This window comes from Leopardus geoffroyi, chromosome C1, assembly GCF_018350155.1.
Source record: "Leopardus geoffroyi isolate Oge1 chromosome C1, O.geoffroyi_Oge1_pat1.0, whole genome shotgun sequence".
In the NCBI taxonomy this organism is placed as follows: Eukaryota; Metazoa; Chordata; class Mammalia; order Carnivora; family Felidae; genus Leopardus; species Leopardus geoffroyi.
Window position 1 is genome coordinate 81,452,361 of NC_059328.1, and position 24,594 is coordinate 81,476,954.

The window sequence follows — 24,594 nt, forward strand, 5'->3', positions numbered from 1 at the left end:
TGAACCCCACATCAGGCTCCCGGCTGTGGAGCCTGCTTTTGATTCTGTGTCTCTCTCTCTCTCTCTCTCTCTGCCCTTCCCCTGCCCTTTCTCTCTCTCTCTCTCTCTCTCTCTCTCTCAGAAAATGAATAAAACATTTAAAAAATTTTTTAAAAAAATCTAAGGCTCACAGAATTAAGGTGGTTCACCCATTGTCAGGACAGATTACAGAGCCAGCCCACTGGCTCAGTATGCCAAAGAATTCTGAATGCTTCAGGTAAAAGAAGGTCATGATTTTAAATCTCACTGGGCTGATAAAACAGGCATTACACTGAGGGTTTATATTACTATTTCCATGGCACTAGAACTTCATATGCATAAAGTGTTATTTTCTGACATTATGTAGCTTGATTTATTTTTATGGTAAGTCCATTGTAGGGTTTGATACATATTTAAACAAGAAAAAGGAAATTAAATCTTAAAAGATCATTTATATAAGATTAGAGAGGCTATCCTAAATACACACATGTGGATAAGGGAAATGTTAACTAAACTGCATTTCATATCTGAGTCGTATTCTCTTCCTGATCTCCTCTGTTTGAATGAAAAGTTTTTCAATCACTATGTTTTTACTGAGGGAAAAAGGCATTGGGATCATCCTTTTCAGTAGGCCCTGAAATACTGGTGACGTTAAGCAATGCGAAAAACAGTTAATTTATTAAAAGATATCCAAGGAAGGTCTTGATGTATAAGAGCTTTAGAGGTACCTGACGGATACGGGCACTTTTCAAAAACTTTTTTTTCTTTTTGTCAAATCAAGCATGTCTCAGACTTTCAGAGCAAGATCCACAGAGCAAGTGATTCTCTTTTTGGTTTTCTATACCTCCTGCACCCCCACTTTTGGCTACTCTCAGTCCTGCCCCAATGTCCTGAGGACTCCTGTGATCTCAGCACACATATGATGCATTAGCTCTGGTCCTTCCAGACTGGCTGGGAACTCTGGCTCTGTTTGATAAGCAGGACTGATTTTCCAGGGTTCTGGCCAGGGAGTCTACATGACAGCTTGCCCCTTGGGAACAAGTACTGCCTGACTCTCATTGGACCCTTGGTCTACAGTTTACTGAACAATGAAATTTATTTTACCATCTCAACATTTTAGCCATGCTATGGGCCTACATGGAACAATTCCAGAGAAGAAACCAGCAATAGCGGGAGAAACTTCATTCCTGATTTTTTTAAGTACTTGGGATTAAAAAATTTTTTTTATGTTTTATTTTATATTTGAGAGAGAGGGAGAGACAGAGCGCAAGCAGGGGAGGGGCAGAGAGATGGAGACAGAATCTGAAGCAGGCTCCAGGCTCTGAGCTGTTAGCACAGAGCCCGACGTGGGGCTCGAACCCACGAACCATGCAGGAGATCATGACCTGATCCGAAGTCAGATGCTTAACTGACTGAGCTACCCAGGTGCCCCAGTATTTGGGATTTTTACTTATATTTGCAGTAAGGGGTCATGGATTGGTGTAGTAGAATTGTGGCAGAAAAGTTAGAATAATGAAGTTGGAAATAGTATTTTTACTTTTTCTTTCTTTGCCTTTGCTCTTTAGGGACTATTTCAGTGATCAAAAATAAAATAATTTTTTTCTGTGATGTTAGCGGTGTATCCCCATGACAGCCCCAAACATAGTGGCCCTTGAAAAATAGTGGTTAAGATGACAAATGTCCTAGATGCCCCCTCATCAGCTCAGACGTGACATGCAAAAAAGGCCACATTGTGCCTCCTCATAAATCATCACAGGCTCTCACATCCTGCATTCCCAGGGCATCACCATTCTCTCAGGGTCAAAGGGTCACACATTAAAGTCTTGCTGGACTTTCCTCCTATCCTTCCTATCCCATCAGCCACTGAATCTATTCATCATTCCTTTCTATTCTGCCACGACTCAGCCCATTCCTCATCACCTCCTGACCTAATGTCCTAGTTTATCTTTTCCAGTTATGCATTTAATACCCTTACATACATATGCCTCATACTCAGTTTGATACTCAAGGATCCCCAACATCTACTTCCTTTTTACCTTGCTGGCCTCATCTCCCCATGGCCTGTCAGTCACCTGACTGCCTCCCCATCTCATTTTTTCTTAATACATACTGTGGTCAATCCTTATTATTATTGATAATATTTCCTATACATAGAAGCCATTCACTCATACAACCAACATTTATGAGACGCCTACAACCTTTAGAAAGTATGCTAAAAGCTGGGGACATACAGTGAGCCAGACAGACACAATTTTTGCACGCAAGAAGCTTGTTACCTGTTCTCTTCCCTCTCCTGGACTCAATCCCATTCACACTATTTACCTATACAAGGCCTTCACTACCTTCCTTCCTTCCAGCCATGGCAAACAACCTTTCTTTGAATTTCCTCAGCATTTACTGTTCTTATCTCATATTTTGACAATTGGTCCGTTCAGTCAACAAACTTTGTTTAAAGCACTCACTTCATGCCAGAGACTTTGCCATTTTCCATGGAGAACATAACATTGTAAAATACACAATCTCTTACTTTGAGCCACTTAACAATATTTACATAACTGACAATAGTAACAAATGGTGGCCATACAACAGGGCCAAAGAGTGCATGTCACTACGTTGCTTGTGCACTGAGAGTTCTCCCTACGTGGATATCATTTCTGTACCACCTAAGGACTCACAGTAGGCAGCAGAGCTAAGATTTGAACTCTCTCCACCTCACTACAAAGTCTGACCTCCTCTTCAACATATTCAGAGACAGCCAGGGTCTGTATCATCTCTCTGTATTCCTCTGAGTGCCTAAAACTTATTGGCATTTGAGAAATATTTGTGGAATAAAAGAATTTAGTCTTGTCTTCATAATATCTTGGTCCAAACATCAAATAAGCCCTCTTTATGGGAGCAGAGGAGGCAACCAGTCTCCAGGAGGTACAGTGGCCTCTGGGTTACCAAGCAGAGATTTGTTGGGGCAGGAATGTCTTATCTGTTCAATAAAGGGACATGGCAAAGAGACAGTTAGAAAATACCATATTCAGTTCCAATTGTAGACCATCTGAGCTGGTGAGAGCTTGCTATAAAATGATAATAAATTTAGAGATCCTTCTGGGCTGAGGCTTGCTTAAAAGGGTAGAGTCAAGAGGTGATACTCAAACAATCTGAGTGTTGAAAAAGCTTTTTTTGGTTGCCGAGGATGTAAAATTTCACAAAGATCATTTTATTCAATAAAACAGACATATAAAGAGCACCTACTTAAAATACACACACACACACACACACACACACACACACACACACACACCCCTTTGGGCATAGTCAGAGGGTCAAAAAAAATAATGAAATATTCACTAGTATTACAGAGTAGCATCTATAAACAAAAATAATAGTATATAGTACTCTAATGAAAGTATAAAGGTGTATTGTAGAGTGAGAAATTAATTCCAGCTGAGGAAGTTTAGATGACTTAATAGCCAGGGTGGGTTTTAGGTGAGCATAAAATACAGCTAACCACTGATGGCTAACATTTCTTGAAAAGGTGTGTCAGGTAGAGAAAATAGCCAGGACAAAAGCCAGAGCAACAGGGTTCAGGAAAGAGGCAAAGTACATAGGAAAACACACCTACAAGGGTCAATAAAAGGTCCACCAGGGAAGACATTGCATCCCAGGGCCAAGAAAGGGATAGTGTCTTCTATGTTAGCGGGGAATGAAGGAGTCATCTGAGATTTGAGGGCCCATGGGGCGCCTGGGTGGCTCAGCTGGTTGAGCATCCAACTCCAGCTCAGGTCATGATCTCCTAGTTCGGGAGTTCGAGCCCCGTGTTGGGCTCGCTGCTGTCAGCACAGACCCTCTTCAGACCCTCTGCCCCCCTCTCTCTCTCTGCCCCTCCCCCACTCATGCCCTCTCTCTCAAAAAAGAATAAAAACATTTTAAAAAATTAAAAAAAATGTGAGGGTCCCAGACCAAAATGATGTCAGGTGGGATAACACTAATGAGCGATCAAGACAGTGTCCTTTGCAGTTAGGGGATGGAAAAATGTCAAAACCTCCATATTGGCAAGGTCACAGCACAGATGGCCTGTTCCTAGGATGACGTCATGCTCCCAGCTCACTATATCATTATTGTTGTTAGAATTAAAATAAGTCAAGCATTTTCCAAGATAATTTTATCAGATCCTCTCAACTTAAACTTTTCCATTATTGTTTTACATTTCTTCCTAGCACTCCTAACATGTGAAAGATGGGCTTTATTGGGATTAGTTCGTCTTTTAATTGCATTTTACACTTCCTAAATGATTTGCAACCACTAAAAGTTTGTGATGACTACGTAGTCATTTGTAACCACTATTTATTTTTAGCATTACAAAATCAGAGCACAGAGATATTTTTGCATTGAACTGAAAGGTTTCTATACATGGAAACAATAAGATTCCAGAGTCAAAACCAAGTTATCTTTTATATAAAAAGTTAGGGAGATGACATTATGCCTGGCTGTCTCTTCCACTAGCTTACTATTTGGCTAGGGAATGTTTGGTTTGTGTTTTTATAATTTGCAAAGATGACAAGAATTGGTCTTACTGCTCTCTATGGCCCCATCTACCCCTAAAACGTGTGTTGGGAATTCAACTTTTCTTCACAGAGGTAATGCCTCATATGTTCTCCCTTCATCTAATATTTTTGAATAAAGTCTTACATTAACTATATTGAAAGATGCTTACAAAACACGATAGCAAATCACCTTGGACTTTAAGACAGAGGAATATTCAGGGTATAACTTTACAGCATAAACTTGAGTTAAAACACCTTATAGGGGGACCTGGGTTTGCTCAGTCGGTTGAATGTCCGAATCTTGATTTCGGCTCTAGTCATGGTCTCATGGTTGTGGGATCGAGACCCACGTCGGGCCAGGTGCAGAGTGTGGAGCCTCCCTCTGTCCCTCTCCCTGACTCCCCACTCACTCTCTTCCTTTCTCTCTCTCAAAACAAAAACAGAAAAATTCCTTACAATAATGTGAGGGTGTTGAGTCGGTCAGACCTGAATTTGTGTCTCTAATCTGTCACTTAACTAGCTTTGCAACATGGAGTGAGATATTCAACCTCCCCAAATCACAGTTTTTTTTCATATATAAAATGGACATAATAATCAGGTTGTGTAAAGATTTATTAAGTTAATTGAAATAAAACATGCAGAGTCGTAGCACAGTGTTTTCATATGTAACAAGCACTCTAACATTACCTGCTATTCTAATAATTACCTGACAATGCTGTAAAAATGTATTAGGCAGGCATGGTCCCAGCCCTTAAGAAAACAAGCTTGGACAGGAAGATGAGGCACATTAACAACACTGTTATGCAGGAAAGGAAAGTGCTATTGTCGTGATAACAGCACAGACAGAAGACTAGGAAGTCAGAAGTGGTATCTGCATGCTTCCTATTTAGTATTTATACCAATGACCTTTAGCCAGTGGTTGAATAGCTTACTTTCCAGCAGCTTTGTACTGTTTCTTACTCCTTGCTTGCAAGACGCACAGGAGAGGATTCTCCCCAGAGCATGCTTGAGGGCTGGGAGCAAAAGCAACTCTTGCTGGAAGTTCTCCGACAGCGTCAGCATGCTGTAGGCAGGTGGTAGGGCGATGGGATTTGGAAGATCTCAGGCTAGATCCTCCCAGCTGTTACAAGGTCCAAGGACTCCACTGTTAAAACAGACAGTTCTTTGGAATAAAACTTGGCACCTCTGAGAAGCTTTCCTCCACTCATAAAAATACACCCTCTATTTCCTTGATTCTAACACACAGAAGGCATACCACCATTTTAATAACAGTCTGTGCATGGAAGGGAGGGAGCTAGAGAACCTGTTACATTAAAGTATATATCCCTTTGTCAAAAACGTCCCTAATTTCAAAAATGTTAAGGTGTATAACCTGAAGATACATCTATGAGTTGAAGAAGTGTAATGTTACTGAGAAGCCAGTAAGATGCACCATGTTTAAGGACTAAGTCTAAAGTTCCTTCATTCACACATCCCTTCATTCAACCACTGTTCATTGAGCATTTGATATTCAATCTTCAGGACTATGAATGAGGTTGATTAAGACATAGTTCATACAAGCAGGAGCTCTGAATTTAGACAGTTATGTGCAATCACAATGTAGTGAAGTAAGTGCTGATACAGAGAGTTACAAAGGGATGCTCCAACACCAAGGATGCAGTAACTAATTGCCTGGGCCACAGGACCAGGGAGGGCTTTGGGAATCTTTGTGGAGAGGATGTAACTACTGAAAGATGACAGGGTCTGTTTGTCGTGCCTCCATACATTCAGAGTGAAACCAAACAAGGGCTAGGACCACAATTGTGCTGTGAAAGCCAAATGTGATGTCTCCATTTCCAGAATCTGGCTGGACCAATGATCATTTTAATCATTCTAATCTGCAAATCTTTTCTCTTGTCTCCATGATCTTTTTCTGCCAGTTCAGCTCTCAATGCTCATCTCAGACTCTCAGACTCTCCTTTTCAGACACCATCTGGGAACCATAGATTCTTGCTCCAATTTCAGCTTTTCCCCCTGGCTATGTTTATTCTCTTACTGCACTCCCCATGTTTATAGGTAAAACCCATATACACTTCCTGCCATATACCAATGTGACCTAGTATCATTCTTCTCTCTTATGTTAAGGGAGAGTAGACAATCTGACACCTTCAATTTGGGAGGATGGGTGAAGAAGGGAGGGGAGGAAAGAATTCTGAGCAAATAAAGGAGCAATGGGGAAGAGTTATAGGACTTTATACTTTCTTTGATCTATAACAATAGGATGATTATACCTCACTTATAAGGCATAGTGAGATGGAAATAAATAAAGGAGAGTATATACATATGTCCAGGGCATTGGTGGCACATAATAAATATTCAATAAATGTACCTCTTCCCAAGCCTATGCAATAGGCAGCTTCTGTTAGAGAAGTTCTGTTGTCTCCAGTAGAAGCCACAGGAGACTCCTTCTACAGGTTTGTTCAGATCTGGCCTCCCGAATGTCATCTGGATAACTGGCCCGATGGTAACTGAAAATTTCTTCCTAATTTCATGAGTATCTGACTTAATTGTCCCCTCCTACTTCTCCTAACAAGTGCCTGGGCAAAGGTCAATCATGAGGCTTGTTTTGAGAATATCCTGTTACATGGAGAGCTGTTGTATTCTCTAGCTAATCAAATCTTTTGGGACTGAGAATTCTTACTAGATAATGTGTGTGTGTGTGTGTGTGTGTGTGTGTGTGTGTGTGTGTGTGAGCGCACATACGTGCGTGTATGTGTGTAGAGTATTTGGGTAAAGGGAAGCCAGAAAGAGAGAGGAAGATAAAGGATGATGCTGACCATCATCAGAATTTCCATAGGTGTACATCAGAGCTTAATAGAATATATGCTATTTGAAGGATTATTTTTATTTTAAAATTGTCTTTATATCTATTAAACATATTATTGCTAAAATGCATTTTGCATAAACTAGAGTATATAAGTTTTTATGTTGATGTCCAGTTCATGGGTCTAGAAGAAGCACTGGCCTTGTACAAACTGTAGTGAGGTTAATTCCTGGCCACTAGAATGGATTCATTGGTATATTTACCCAAGGAAGCCAGCAGAAGACATACTTCAGGGAGTGAGCTCATGCTGTCACCAAGAGTGGAAGCTAAGGTTAATATCAAGGAACAAGCACTAGGTGTCAGGACCAATAGCATGCACAAACAGTAAAGAGTGGACGAAAGGCGAGAAGCCAAGAGCTGAGGACATCAGAGACAGTTTGAAAAGTAGTCATCAGGTATGATTTTATTATTTCAAGCAAGTGTCAGGCACATACCAAGGCATATAGTTCTTAATTAACTATAGTTTCAGAATGTCTTCTCTGGGATTTTGGAAATGGCACAAGTACTTTGCTTGATTTATTTTGAATTTATTTTGAATTTTGATTGATTTATTTTGATTTATTTTGAATCAAAGAATAACTGAATCATAGATCTCCAGGGTTTGAAGAAGGGGCATTTGAATTCAATTAACAGAACCATCGCTGATGTTCAATCCATTCCTGAGCACCCAAACAATTGACTGATTTGTACAACAGTAAACTTATTTCTTCTTGAAATAAACTATTACACCTGCCTAAGATTCTGAGGGAAAGTGAGACTATCCCATTTCATATGGCATCTTATTCCATTGATTTCATGTTTCCATCCATTTATCCTAGATTTCCTAAGTCATGAGAACGAATCTTGTTATCTTGTATGGAAGCCATGTAATGTATTATGCGTCAGCTAATTTCATTATGCTTACTTCTCATTAACCTATTTCAAGTAGAGCTTTGGGGATGAGGTAGGGGAAATTTAGTGAAAACTCAAAGTTCACTCACCTATCACAACATATGCAATATGCCTATAATAGATGAAGGATATTGGCTAATTATAAAATTAGTCCCATTGGTTTAGCATATAGACATAGGACAAGTTTGCATGGGAAAGGACAACTGTCCCCTTGATGAAACCATTGTGAAAGATTCAAATCAAAATTATCGATCATTTCTGAGCCATTGAATTCAGAGAATTTCCAAGTAGAGTTGACTTCTTTGGATTATAGATTCCATAAGGCCAGATTCATGATTGCCCTGCCCTAAATTTGGAAGTAGCTAATTGTAATTGGATTGACTGTGGATGTCCATTTTGAATGCCTTCATCTACAAATCTCTGTAACCGGCTGGGCGTGTTTCCTAAGTAATTCCCTATGCAGAGGTATGTATTAAAAACAGCTTGTCAAATTGACTAAGAGGGAAACTCGATGTTGCCCAGTCCCTCTTCCTACACAGACACATTTTGACACAGTGTATTTGAGTGCTAATAATGACATTAGAAGATGTTGGAAAGAGATCTAATTCAGCATGCAGAAGTGACTTTGCTGTCATCTCCTATTTTCTGCGCAATTGACAGCAGATACTTGGGGCTGAATTTTTATTTCAGGTCAAATTTCCAAGGCATGAGGCTGTCTGTTAGAAACAGATAAGACCAAAACCAATACGAAAGCACTTGTTGGAAGTGTCAGTGGTGCTGAGAATTTGAAAGGGATGCTTCAGTTTTCTGTTTAGGACATGACACAACAACATATGTTTTAGCATCAAGAAAAACCAACCAGCAGCTCCCTGTCATTTCTCCATGGTTCCTACTGGGAAGGTTTCAGAAGAGAAGTCTGATTTCTTTGGGAGATGAGATGACTTTTTTTAAAACACAGCCTCTTTTGCCATTTTACTTTCTCCTAGCCAATATTTCCCAGAATATTTCAAGCAAATCAAACTGACCAGCATTTTTTTTTTTAACAGAAAGATCAATAAGGCATAATTTAAGACTTCTCTAATCAAACAGAAATAGTGTTTGCATAACTGGCTGTATCTAAAGTAGGCGATCAAGGAAGTTGAAGGTTTATACAATCATTCAGATGTGCTGCCTCACTGAATTAAATGTTAAAATGCAGGTGTGTTTTAAAAGTTACTTTGTACACGCTCTGGGTTAGTCTCTGCATAATTCACATCCCCCTGTCTGGCAAACGTCCTCATGCTTCCCTCAGCTTGAACAGGCTAAATTAACATTCATCCAGCCAAGCTATAGCTGCCACCACCATTTTGTTGCTAAGAGCTATTGATGCCTCGGTAACATTTTGCCACTTTAAGTTTAAATTTGAACTACTTCCACAAAAGTCGAGAGTTTGTTTTATCGTTGGGACGGAAGCTTCAACATCAAAATCAAAATCTGAACATGATCACAGTCCTAAACTGACAAAATTGTCTCTTTCCTGAACAGAATTCCCAGTACCCAGGAGCATCCTGTATTTCTTACACACACCCCAAACCAGAATGCAGGTGTGTTTCTCTTTTCCCTTTTTGTGCCTGCTTTATTTCTATTAGTATTACTACTTAAACATTTCCTGTGGCATTGCATTAAAATTTGTCATTTTGTTTTTCTCCTCAAGAAAGAGTGATTTAAAACCCAACCATGCACATAAAGATATGATTTGATGTAGTGCCCTCAACCATTTGTCATCATAGACGGTTTGTTCTTTGGAATAGAAGCCTTGGGGAACCCTAAACTGCAAACCTGAAACTACCTCGCAGGAGGCCCGATTTGCAATTTGTAACAAAAGTGAACCCTCCTGGACTCATTAATCTCAGGAGACTCATGTCTCATATTGCTCCCATGCCCCAGCAGCTTTGCCTCAGGGACAAGCACTTTCCTTCTTTTTGCATTTCTTTTGTGTAGCTGGATTTCTTTGCAAGGCTCTACATAAACAATAGATTTTGCAACATCATTGCCACAAGGTCTTCTTTGAGCAGATCTCTTTCCCGAGTCTGAGAAACTGTCATCGCTTTGGTCTGTATTTATGTAACTTGTAGAAGGTAAAGCCATAAAGCTATAGTCCTTTTTACTTTTATTTTTTTTTTTTTCAACGTTTATTTATTTTTGGGACAGAGAGAGACAGAGCATGAACGGGGGAGGGGCAGAGAGAGAGGGAGACACAGAATCGGAAACAGGCTCCAGGCTCTGAGCCATCAGCCCAGAGCCTGACGCGGGGCTCGAACTCACGGACCGCAAGATCGTGACCTGGCTGAAGTCGGTCGCTTAACCGACTGCGCCACCCAGGCGCCCCCTTTTTACTTTTAAATAGGCAGCGTTTTTCCTACAACTGAATGTTGTCTTTCAAAAATAATCTCTTTTGGAGGCTATGCACCAGTGCCAGCAAATCCGCCATTGTTTAAACTTTTCCAGAAACTTCTCTATTTGAGTTTCCTTTGGAGTCAGTGTACAATTTCTAAGAAAATGTTTCATTGTTGTTTAAATTATCCACTCATAATTTACAGTTTTTTAACCATTAGTTGCCAATAACATATTACCTTTTCTTATTAATTATGTGGTTATAAGAATTGACTGCACCATTGACTGACCATTTCAAAACAATAAAACCTGCCATCAAACGAAGAGTAATGACACTGTGGTAGACAGTTGAAAGAACGAATCCCTGTCTCTAGAGACAGTTCTGAAAAAGGAGATGCAAAATTATTTTAACCTATGGTATCACCAGAATAAGTGGATTACCTCTCATGATCCTTGGTGGGTCCAAAATTCTGTAAGTTATTCAGATAAACTTTGTACATTTGTCTATAATGTACTACATTATATTGTCTACTATAATGCAGACAATAATATGACTACAGTTTAGTCTCAGTGTAACATTTTTTCCTACCTTGACCATTTTTATGTTTGACCTGCCAGTGAACACTCAGAGCAGTTAGGTTTTCTTGGTTTTCTCAGTTCCATGGGGGAAGCTTTGCACGAACCAGTTACTCCCTATCTACGTCCAGATGAAAACACATGCACGTACATGTGCACACGCATGCATGCATCTAAAAAAAAACATTCCTTTCATCAAGAAATTCTTTAATGCCTTTGAAGTCAGTTTCTGTATATTCATGTAACTGGCACCTAGTGTCTTCCATTTAACATGGTTCTTTCCCTGGAGCTCCCCCATCACTGAATTGTGGCAGGCCACCTCTATGTTTGCACAGAAAGCAGAAATCTGACAGGGGATGTTTATCACTGGAGGGTTTCTTTTGCTCCAGAAGCTTGGTGTAAGCGTTTGCACCATGATTCTCTATTATTTAAGTCATTCCATGGGTCCCTTTAAAATATCATATCTTGAAGACAAGACACTCCTTTTTTGGAGAAGAGTGAGATGGAACAAGCTTTACTGTGTGAGGTGATGGTTTACAAAGCATTCTCCAAACAGTTATCATAGGATGTTCCAGCTCCTACATAGAGTGACTTTTTTCCATTTTGTCCCCTCTGGATGTCTTAAACACTTCTGAGCCAGGGATCAAGTCAGGAGGGATTTCTGTGGCTCAGATTCAGTACTTGTAGGCACAGAAGGGATAAGCCCAGCAATAAGAGAAGTGTAGCCATGTAGGGACAGGTCAAACATCCCTGGACGAAGCCCTTCTGTACCACACACTGTCGATGCTACTAAGAAATTCCTTTGTGTTGAGTAGAGTATCTGCTACCTTTACCCCAATATTAAATCTATGAGAAAATCTGATTTCCTTCAAGAAACCCTCCTGTCCATGGAGACACTGTGAAAGCATAAACCTTAAACAACTGATGCCATTTGTGATTTTTTTTAACCAGCTAGAGTGGTTTCTTTCAAAAGTTAATATTTATCTTGCCATAATATTTACCTTCACACAGTAAGTGCTATTTTCCCATGACTGCAATGAAGAATTGTGGTAAGATAAACTCACCTCTATAAGATAAATGTCAGATATTTAATGAAAATCACTGGATGAGCATCTCCGGTTTACTTTGAATTTGCTGAGGTTCTGGACTCCCAGTAAAATTTAGCTCACAAAATTCTCCAAATATGAATCCTTGTGATCAAAACTGGGGGTTGCGAGAAATGAATTCTGAGAAGTCATGGGCTTAGCAAACAGAAGGCTGGTCTGGGAAGGCAGAGATGTGAATTCTCTTCCCTGTTCAGATACTGATTGGTTGAGAGATTCTCTCGGCCTTACTCTCTTCTGTGAAATGAGTGGATTTAATCGGGTGATCTCCAAGATCCTATCCTATTCTAACATTCTGTGATTCTATGTTAATATATGATCAGGGTGAAGTTCATTATCCATCATAAATTTCATACTCTAATATTTCAGGGATGAGACATTAGAAATTATTTTAAAGATAAAAGAAATATGGGGCACCTGGGTGGCTCAGTTGGTTAAGCGTCCGACTTTGGCTCAGGTCATGATCTTACGGTTCAAGGGTTCCAGCCCCACGTCAGGCTCTGGGCTGACAGCACAAAGCCTGGAGCCTGCTTCACATTCTGTGTCACCCTCTCTCTCTCTCTGCCCCTCTCCCACTCATGCTCCGTCTCTCTCTTTCTTAAGAATAAATAAACGTTAAAAGAGAGAGAGAGAGAGAGAGAGAGAGATCTGAGGTGTGTCATCTACTGACCAGAAATCACAACATATTTGACAGAAAGGGACAGACACATTAAGGGCTAAGTAACACTGTACCTTTTGTTAAACTTAGGTATTTTCCTGGGAGAAACTGAAAATAAAGTGCTTGGTTGGTGCTGGATCATTTGATTTATGATTACAAATATTTAGGGCTGTTTTCCATAAAGTGCTTTGATGGCCCTCTTGTGACTCTTTTTGAAGAGGCAGTGTGCAGTTCAAGTCCTGGAGTGAAGAGCCTCTCACCTCAGCTTGAAGGAGAACTACTCCATTTTTACCTGTTTAATGTATGGGCTTCTTTGTCAAATCTAATTTGAAGTTAAGAGTCTACTTCTCTAAAAAGTTTGAGAGCCTTTGGTCTAGTCCATCCAATTTCTTATGGTATTAAATACATCTCAACTAGCACCTCACCTTCCACTTAATCAAGATCTTTCCTCCCTTTATTGCAAACTCCCATAAAGCATGCTTCTTGTAGAACTGCTATGGACCAAACTGTATTCTCCCCAAATTCACGTGTTGAAACCCAATGTTCACAGTCTCAACGTAAGTGAATTTGGAGATAGAGTTTTTATGAGGTAATTAAGATTAAATGAGGTCGTAAGTGTAAGGCCCTGATTCAACAGGATTTGCGTCCTCATAAGAAGAGATACTAGAGAGCGGGCTCGCTCTCTTTCCCCAGGAGCACACATTCAAAAAGGCTAGTGGGGACACAGCAAGAGGCAGCTGTTTACAAGCCAGGAAGAGAGTTCTCACCAGAAACAGAATCAGCTGGATCTTGAACTTCTAGCCTCCAGAACTGTGAGAAAATAAACTTTTGTTTAAGCCACCCACCGTATATATTTGGTTATGGCAGTCTGTGCAGGCTAAGACAAGAATGCTAACCTGGGCCACATGAGGGACAGAAGTTTCTCTTTCAGTCACTTTCTAGGCATAGGTTTTTCCCTAGAGCAAATAGTTCAATATGAAGAACTGGAGTAAAAACAAAATGCAGTGCATAACTAACTTTTAGCAACCACTGTTGTGTGTTTACGTACTTTTTATATGCTGTTGTGCTCAAGACTGAGTTGTTAGGAGGTGGCTGTGGGAATACAAACTCTGTAGATGTAAATAGCCACACAAAAACTACGATGTATGTGCCCTATGCGTATTAGCTCACCTCTGAACTTAAACTCTGGAGAGCAGTATTGTGCACTCACCAGCACATTATGGGAATGCAAGGAAAAAAAAAGTCAGAAATAACAAAATCACTAAGAGGTAGGTAGCCAAATGTTATTATTATCATTTTATAGAGGAGTAGCCAAAAGGTCAAGTATCTTGTTCAAAGTGACACAGAATAGTAGAGTTGAGCCCCGGAATTATTAACTTCTGTTTTCTAATCTAGTGAACCTGAGGTTATAGAATCCGACTAGGAAGGTCAAAGCTATCAGTTTTATGTCACACGGTAGTTATGAGGTGCTACATGCGTTGCTCCTGTTCTTTTGTCCCCTCACTGGGGAGCCGCTTGATGACTGGAGCCTCAGCAACTTCCCCCATCCTGGGAAACCTGAACCTGAAACCAGAGACTATATTAAAAGTCAGTACCTCTGACTGCCTGTGAATTTCAGATCTCCTGCTCTCTAGGCTGTTCAATAGCGGTATCTAATCAGAATCCCTTTTGCTCAATCTGTGTTTCCTTTGTTGGGAAATGGCCTGGTGATCTCTTGAGAAGAGTCCAGGGGCTTCTGGTGGTGAACACCTGCGAAACCTGTTCCAAGACTAAATATTAGAAGTGGTCAGCCTGGTGACTGAAGGTAGGATTGGTTCCCTACACTTGGCAGTCAGTCCACAGCTTCTTAAATATTATGTTAATGTTTACATCTCCATTTGAAAAAGAGACTTGATAAAATGACACTTCCTGAAAAAGGGCTTTGTAATAATTAATCAGTGGGCACCTTCTTTTGCCTCCCCAAGGTTTAGGCACTGTTGATCATGCCTTCCCTCAAACTCTCATTCTCTCTCTCTCTCTCTCTCTCTCTTTTTTGGCGCAGGGGCAATTGGCTGACTTCTACAATAGCTTCTACAATAGCCATTCCCTTCCTTCATTCACTTCTGTTTGATAGCCCCCTCCCTGAATGTGGAAGAGATTCTCAAATTCAGGGCTCTATGAAAATTACAGGACGATGCTGAGGACAACAGGGCTCACATCCTGAAATCAGAACTGCATGCCATGCTGCTATCAAGTTAAATCAGGCATAATATATACAACAAAATGAAAAGGGCATGTAGTACAGTTCTGGTTTCAACTTTCAGCTCCTTCTCACTGGAAATCCATTAAGAAACTTTTATCTTTTGAGACTAAGGGAGTAAGTGGTGTTTGTTCTGGTTCAGTTTGTGATTATTATCCTAGATGTTGATAATCCTTTCTGTGTGCACCTTTATGCATGTTGCTGAATTTGTTACCTCTTTGCTTCAGTGTCTTTATTACTATTTCTGGATTAACCTCAAATTCTGTAGTAGGTGATTATCAAGAGTTTAGAACTGGATCCATGTCTGTTGTTTTCCTACATCAATTCTCTGATACCACTGGGAAGTCCTACAATTCACTTAAATTCAGAAACTAACTTAACCTAACTACTAACAAGTTAGCACAGACCCCACAGGTTTAGGGGCTCAGTATCACAAGACTGCCCGCATTTCAGCTGCTATCTGTAAGTCCCTGGTGTCCTCAAGGCATCCATACTTCTATTCAGTCAACTGTAAATTTGGGGGCTCCCATAATCTTCTTTCAGATTTGAAAATTCACTAGAATGACTCACAGAACTCAACAAAATGCTATGTTAACAATGAAAGTGTTATTAGAAAGGATACAACTCAGGAATAGCCAAATGCAAGAGATGCACCATGGGTCAAGGAATAGAGGGGGTGGAGCACAGAGCTTCTGTGCCTTCTCGGGGCATGCCACTCTCCTAGCATATCAGTGTGTCCACCAACCCAGAAACTCCCCAAACTCATTGTGCAAGAGCTTCTATGGAGGCTTTATCACTCAGGATTGATTAAATCATTGGCCATTGGTGAGTGAACCCAGTCTCTAGCCCACTTCCCCTCCCCAGTCGCTCTCTGCGGGCCTCGCCAAGAGTCGCCTCATTAGTATAACAAAGACATTCTTATCATTCAGAAAATACCAAGGTGTTTTGAAGCTCTTGTGCCAGGAATGGGTACAAAGACCAAAGGTGTATTTTATTATACTACACTATTAATTGTTTTTCTTCCCTCTTATGTGCTCAGGACACTGCGAGCTCATTGTTCCAATCTATTGAGTTTTTTTAGTGAGCTAAGCAGAATTCTAAGATGGCCCTCAATATTCCTTCTCCCTGATGTACTCTTCTTCTATGAATACCTCTCCTGAGTCGGGGCAGGACCTTTTTTTTTTTTTTTTTTTTTTTTTTTTTAATTTTTTTTTTTTTTTCAACGTTTATTTATTTTTGGGACAGAGAGAGACAGAGCATGAACGGGGGAGGGGCAGAGAAAGAGGGAGACACAGAATCGGAAACAGGCTCCAGGCTCTGAGCCATCAGCCCAGAGCCCGACGCGGGGCTCGAACTCACGGACCGCGAGATCGTGACCTGGCTGAAGTCGGACGCTTAACCGACTGCGCCACCCAGGCGCCCCATGGGGCAGGACCTTTGAACATGACGGGATTTCACTCTGATGGTGAGGTTATGTTTTATAGCAAAGGTGAAGGGATTTTGCAGATGTAAATGAGATCCCTCATCAGTTGATTTTGAGTTAATCAAAAAGGGAGATTATCCTAAATGGGCCTGACAGGACCAGGTATGCCCTCAAAAGAGGGTCTAGAGGATAGAGGCCCTCCTACTGGACTTGAAGGGGCAAGATGACCCATGTTTTATAGCTGAAAGTAGATAAATTCTGCCAATGACCACATGAGCTTGAAAGAGGATCCCAGCAGCCCCAGATGACAATGTATCAGTGCTGAGACTTGAGTCCTATGACAAGTTGACATCCCCTTTAGTATCTTTGCTTTAGTATCTTGACTTGCAATCATGTCTCAACCTTACCAGGGTCTTTCATGAATTGATCTTATGGCCTTTTTAAGGAAGACTTGTACCAAGCCTACTTGGTGATCTGGGTGAGAGATAATGGTGATTTAAACTAGGGTGAAAGAAGGAGTGATCACATTCAGGGTGCATCTGGATGGATGGGCAAAGCATTTCCTGACATGGAGTTTGAAGAAAAAAGTAAAGTCAAGATTTCAGGACTAAGAGATCTGAAGGACAGAGTTGCCAGCAACTGGATTAGGGAAAGCTGTGCTCGGAGAAGTTTAGGGGGTGGGAGGATGGTCAGAGTTCAGTTTTGGATATTGAATCTGAGATGCCTAACAATATCCAAGTTGAGTTTGTTAGTTGGATGTACAAATCTGGAAGTCAAGAGAGGTTTGGGCTAGTAGACATAATTTTGAAACTTGATGGCAAGTAAACTTTACTTAAAGCTAGATGAAATCACCAGGGAAGTGAATATACAAGAAAGAAAAAAGAGGTCCAGAGACTTCACCCTGAGACAGTGCAACATTTAAGAGGTCAAGGAGAAGGGACACTGACAAGCAATGGCTAGTGGGGTAGAAGGAAAAAATCAGAGAGATTCTGATCTCCAGTCAAGTGAAGAGAATGTATCATGAAGGAGTGACCATCTCTTCCAAATGTTGTTTAGCAGGTCCAGTAAATATGAACCAGAATTAACCACTTGATGAAAGAATATGGATGGTATTGGTGACCATTACAAAAGCAATTTTGGTGGAGTGGTGGTGGTAAAAGCTGGTTGGAATGACTTTAACAAAGAAAGAGTGGAAAATTAGAGAAAGGTATATATGGTTGTTCCAAGGAATTTTGCTTATGGAGCAGGAGCTGTTAGAGAAAGTGGAGTAAAGAAAGGTTTATTTTTTTTAATAAGAAAAAAATGGCATATTTGTATGCTGGTGGAAATAATCCTATTGAGAAGGAAATAGGTTGATGTAGGAGATCATGGGGAAAATTGCTGCAGCATTGTGCTTGGGTCGTGAGAGTGGATGGAATGTAATACACAAATAGAAGTATTGCTTAAGTTAGGAACATGGGAGTTCATCAAAGTGGGAAGGCAGATTCTGGTAGGCGGGAAAATGTGATGGTGGGAATCTGCAGAACTTCCATTTCTCATTGCTTTTATTTTTTAGTAAAGTAGAAAGCAGGTGTCAATAGTCAAGAATGAGAATAGTGAAGGAGACATTGGGGTTTCCAGATAAAAGAGAAAGTATGAAATATGTAGAGGAGTGGATGAGTGAATGCACTAGAGATATACAATATGATTGAGGTATACGCTTTTAAAATATAATCTATGATGTGATAAGATATATATTGTGATATATAATATAATCATGGATAATAATATGATTGCCTAGCAGCATTAAGCAGCCACTTGAAACTGGTAAGTTAGTAGTGAGACCCATCGAGGTGGTTGCATATTTTGTCCCAGCCACATTCCACTGCATGAGTATAGGGGTAGAGCAGGTGGTGCCATTTTGTTAGGGGAGTAAATCAAAGCAAGGAGTGAGAAGCAAAGGAGTGCAAGCAATTTACAAGAGTAGTGGGTGAGGGAGTTCAAAGCTAATGAGGGAAGTGAAGACATTAAAAGGTGAAAATCATTGAAAGGGTGTAAGGTCATCATCATTAGAGGTCGTGATGGAGTCAAAACATTGTTGGGGTTGGGATACTAAAAGGAATGAACTGGAAAAATCGCAATGGTCAGTAGAGCGAGGAGCATGAAGCAGGAATAACGGAAAGATTTTAGTGTTGGTGATGACAGGGCCTCCCGTGTGACCCTAGGGAGAGTGGAGAACCAGATGAGTGGAGGAGAGAAACCCAAAGTACTAAGAGGCGGAGGTGTTACAGGGGTCATTTACATAATCACCAACAAGAAAAGCAGGTAAGTACCAGAGTGAGTGACTATGAGCCTGGAAAAGAAATGAGGAGAAATGCTCTGGGTATGTGTGGTGGGCATAGGGGAAGTTGTCATTGGATGACAGCAATAATGAAGGGCAGGTGACAGTCAGCTGAGATTCAAAGCCAGGGGTTTTTCTAAGAAGAAGAGAGAATGACAAGAATGCCCAGAGAATAACTTCTGATTCTAATTGGACTTCCTAGTGACCTTCTTTCTAGTATGCAAGGAGAAGGGCCAACACAACCTATGCATTTAGAAGGCTATCATCCCCAAAATTGTTTATTTCATTTGCTATTTTGTTTGTATCCATAATATTAGATGCAAAAAAAGATTTATCCTTGGACATTTTCTTCTGACACATTGCAACTGAAATGGGCCATGGAAATGGTGTTTATGTAGCTAAGATTTTGACTGTGCAAATGATCTTTAACTACTTAATTGGTTTTGATAGATCAAAAGTAGGAAAAGCAATCTGCATGCTGGGCTGTGACTTTATAGGCTTATATATTTGGGACGTGTTAGTAGGGTAGAAAACGAAAGCTTGTAGATTACTTATTATTATCAAGGTAAGAAATAGAAATTGTGAAGGAGTAATGATCTTGTAAACCTACGAGTTTCCTGAGTGGTTACAAGTAGTTTAAAAACACAAACAAAAGGAAAGCCTAGCCTTGTAAATTGTATTTGTTTATTTTGTTAATTTCTTTGTGTAATAAAATGCCTTTCATTTGGTCAGCCAGTATTTAAAGTTTTAGCTTTCTTCCAATTGATATGCCATGGGCAATAAATTATGCACAGTGCTATTAAAAACAATCCAGTGTAAAGAAAAAAAAAGAAGCAATAATTACCAAAGACCAGAATTACAGTCAACATTAAAACAGATAATGTTGGCCCACAGCTCTTCCCCTGCCTCTGTTACTACCACAATGGCAATTGGTATTTATAAGCTGCAAAACATGCCCCCAAATTATTGGCTCTAATGTGCCAAGAATCTTGAAGAAAGTACAATGTTGGAATAAACCATACTACTCCCTCACCCCTTCCCACCCCTACAATCCAGGTTTCTGATTGTCCTATGCCTGATTTCTATCTTCTTTCTCCAATTTCCACACATCCGTCTGTCACCTTTAACTGGAATATGCCTAACTCCATTTTCCAAATTCCATGAAATGGTAATTTCCCCAAAGCTCTTTCTTCCTATTTTTTTTTTCTTTATTTTGTTTGAGAAGTTCTAAATCAGGAATATGAAAGTGAAGTTGAGGAGAATTATAAGAGGGATACCAGAGGGCTCTGGATAGCCTGGACTTGACCCAGTGATTATTTTGCAGTCTGGTCTTTTTTGTGCCCCTGGGTGGAAGGTGGGCAATAACACTTTCTCTCACATTCAGCATTTACTTATAAGGAGCCAGCTGGTGGTGGTCTCCACTTCCTCCTGTCTCTGTACTTTTATGGGCTCCATTGTGATTAGGGTATAGTCGGCTAGTTAGAGATGAGGTTCTTTGACTTACACTATTTGCTAAATGGATAGATAAATTTTTGGTCATCTGATTCTACCAGGTATAAACACATACAGGTATAAGTGGTATTCTTGTCACCCAGTACTTGAGAGAACTTGTATCCATTTGGAAATATTTCTAGGGAAATACTGTGATGCCAGTTGCCCACAAAAAGAATATATTAATCCCTATGAAGAGAATTACCAAGTTCTCCCTTCTCCCGTCCCTCACTTTCTCTCTCTTGCACTGGTGAGGGAATTAAGGTAATATTATGCTGGGAGGGAAGGGTCTTTGCTGTTCTGTAGCTCAAGAAAATTTCCTTTGGTAAGCAGGGCTCGAAATGTTACAGTGTTTGCCTTAATGGTTGCAGTGGAACTGTGAGGTAGTAAAAGGTTCCTAAATGATTTTGGTCTCCATTCAACAAACAATTTCGGGTATGTCCATTACGTTCTCCTGACATCATAGGGAAATTAAAATAAGTAATGTAGAAGTTATGGTAACACATTGTAGACTGAACAATAATAATTGTACACCGAAACTACTTCTGAGGTTAGCTACAAGGGCTCACTTCAGAAAAAAACTAAGCTGAAGCCTTTAAATATAAAAGCATGGACTACCTAGTCTCTAGAAGGATCTGAAACCCAACTTGGGGGACCTTTTGATGGAAAACCTCAAATAAATAGAATGCCCAGGGAATAAGCGTATTCCAATCAATTTAACTGGAATGAGTCCATTTTCACTACCATTTGAAACATACAATAGTTGGCCTGCATTCCTTAGTGACTTTAGTATCTACAAGAGAATCTTTACTTGATGATTAATTGTGGCCAAAGTCTCAAAGTCATCATGCTGAACATCATTCTTCACTGAGGATGTAGTTCTTCACTGTAGAGGTGTAGTTTCTAAGGCTTTCAAATAGAATTCATATCTTCTGCCTCATTTGATTGTCACTGAGGTTAGGACAGCTTTTTGTAATCCAATAGTAGATGTAAACTTTGTAGGCAATTGTACTGAATATATTCTCCTCTCTAGCTTCCTCTTTTCCATCTCTCTCTGTTTTAAAAACCATTGTTAGCAACTCATTTTCTCATAAAGGACAGCAAGCACATGAGTATCTACACTTCGGTTTACAATGACTCCAGCTTTTGATGTACATGTCTATAATGATTTTCATAGTGATAAGAGGAGAGCAGATTCAGCCTCAGATGAAGCCCTAAGAAAGGAAGAATCTAGTAAATTAATGTTTGTTAATGTAACTTTACATGACTTCTCATATAGAAAGTCAAGTAGGACATCGTGAAGTTTTAGCAAGTTCCTTCAGTTCTCCAAAGATGATTTGGGGATGGAGACCTACAAAGTATGTAAATGAACTTAACAGCATGATTAAGGCATTCTGTTTTCCATTTGCTTTTATTGGTAGGTTTAATTCACCATCTTGTAAAACATTATGAACCCAGACTAAAATTTAATACATGTAAGAATCGATATGGAAAATGGTGGAACCACTTGACTTCATAAAGAATACATTTTAAGTTGTAGAGTAATTTATTCAATGTCTTTAGGTGTCTACTTCTATTATAGGTACTATGAGACTTATACAAGAAATGCAAACTGTGACCTTTACTTCAAAACACATCTTGTTGAGATGTAACACGTATACATGAACCAGATGACCTAAGGCTACAGATGCTAAAGGTATTGAAATTAGTGGTATGTACCATTAGTTGGTCATGGAAAAGGCCCAAGCTTCTGCATTTTTAATGAGATGCCAGGTCAAACAATTCTGGCCTGTGGACCACACTTTGAGTTGAAAGGATATAGATTAGCACTCTCTAACAGAAATACAATTTAAGCTAGAAATGTGAGAAATACAATTTAAGCTAGAATTGATGCACTTACATGTGTAAAGATATTGATATATTTTACATTCATTTTTTTTCACTTTAATTCCTCAAAATCCAGTGTTTGGTTTACACTTACAGAGCATCTCAATTCAAACTAACCACATCGGAGATGCTGAAAGCACATGTGGCTGGTGGCTGTGGACTGGACAGAACAGATATAATATGTGCCATGGGACTACAGACAGGACAAAGGAAAATCAATGATCATAGAGGAAGAAATGGCAGGAAACTTGACAGTGAAGGCTAGATACAATTTGCAAAAAAAAAGGCTGGTGGGATTCAGAGTAGAAAAGCTTCTAACGAGAGAGTATCTGATATATTTAGCTCATTCAGAAGTTTAGTGATGCCCAGACTTCACAGTTTTAAAGGGAAGTGAACTAGATTTATGTTCTAGCCAAAACCCCACTGGGACAGATAAGTTCTCACTTTCTGCCCTGAACTGTGGATAAGGTATCACAAAACAGTGGTATTGGTATATGAGGAATGGAAACAATTTATGATGTTGACTCTTAATATGCAAATGGAAGGTCCATGCAGCTCTGTGCCTGTATAGAATGATCCAATGCCCTAGAGATGTCACTGAGATCTTCCTGGTGTTGCATTAGGCTGTTTAGGTCTCCATCAGCTCTATCAAATTCCCTTGCCCTTTTCAGAGCATGTGTTTTTAGAAGGAAGTTTGTCAGAAAGGGGAATTCTGTGGCTATCAATGAAGGTGATGTCCTTAACACTGAGGGTTCTTGTGAGAATATAAGGTCATATATATGAGGAATAAAGGGCCTAGCATGTAACAGATAACCGATAGGTGATTGATGCTATGACTTTGACCACTGTTATCAGTATCATTATCATTGTGTTACCGTTCTTTAGACCCCACTTGCATTAAATGGCACAGTGCCTGGGTAGAAGGTATACACTCAAAGGTACACTTAAAATGAGAAAAAAATGATTTCACAGAGTTTGCATACAGATACAAAGATATGATGGCTTCAGAGTCCCCATCACAGGGCCAAAGAGCATGTTGGGAAAATGTCAGTCATTCCCAACCTTGTTCCAGCCCTTCCTGCTCCTTTTGGGCTGTGAGAATCCCACAGTGCCTGCAAAGCCCTGCTCCACGAGACCTCAGTCACTTTCCTGGGATGGACTATGAAGCAGCTAATGAGGTTCTCACCCTTCAGTGAACAGAGTCTAATGGGGGAGAAACATAAGGAAATTACAGTAATTAGAGTAAAATAAATACAGAAGGACAAGGAAGCACCTAACCCAGATATGGAGCCGAGGGAATATCTCAGAAATGCTCTAGGAATTAGTAAGAATTAGGATGGCATGAGAATTTTTGTAAATGTCAGCTGCCTGGATTCCAGTCCTGCCTCTTAACCATCCGTACAACTCTGGGTAAGTCCCTTCACCTCTTTGAACCTCTGTGTCCTCATTTATGGTTTGGAGGACTAAATATAAAATCCTTAGGACAGAATCTGACATACAGTAAATAATAAATGTTAGTGTTTATGTCTTTCTTATTAGTTATTATTATTGTTAAAGGTCTAATTTCATTGAAGATCAAATCCTTGTTGCTTCTTTGATGTAGCACAATTTTGTTGGCAGCTTTTTATTTAATAAGCTTTTGAGTTAAATTTTATGAAGAATGTTCCAAGGAGTCAGAATTTGCAACAATCATTACTCAATTTTGTGATGAATTGCATTTCAAGTGAAATTTCAAAGGCCATGAATTCTGACAATAGAGATAGTGGGAAAGAAATATGCCTTCTTCCATTAAGAATGTATTAACAGGTTTACACGAAGACTTGGAGAAAAATTCAGACAGTAGCTAGCTGCAGGGGTAAGGAACTGAGTCAGGGCCCTTGTCTTGCTTTCTTCACAATTGAATTTTTGCATACGTGTTGGTGGGACTATTCAGCTGGCTTCATCATCTTGTCTGTAACAATTTGAGCACTGGCCTCCCCTAATCCTTGATTTGACTTAATGAGATGTGTTTGGGATTTTTGTGCTTGCTCTTGGAGCTATGTGTAGCACATCAATACAAACCAGGTAAGTGGAAAAGTCTCAGTTCAAAACTCAGCCTTTACTGAACGTAACTATCTATAAGGGACTATTGTAGTTTCAGGTGAATTTTTCCTTTGCTTTAATATAATATATTAAAAACTGTTACCATACTAATTGGTGAAACCTCTTGGATTCGGT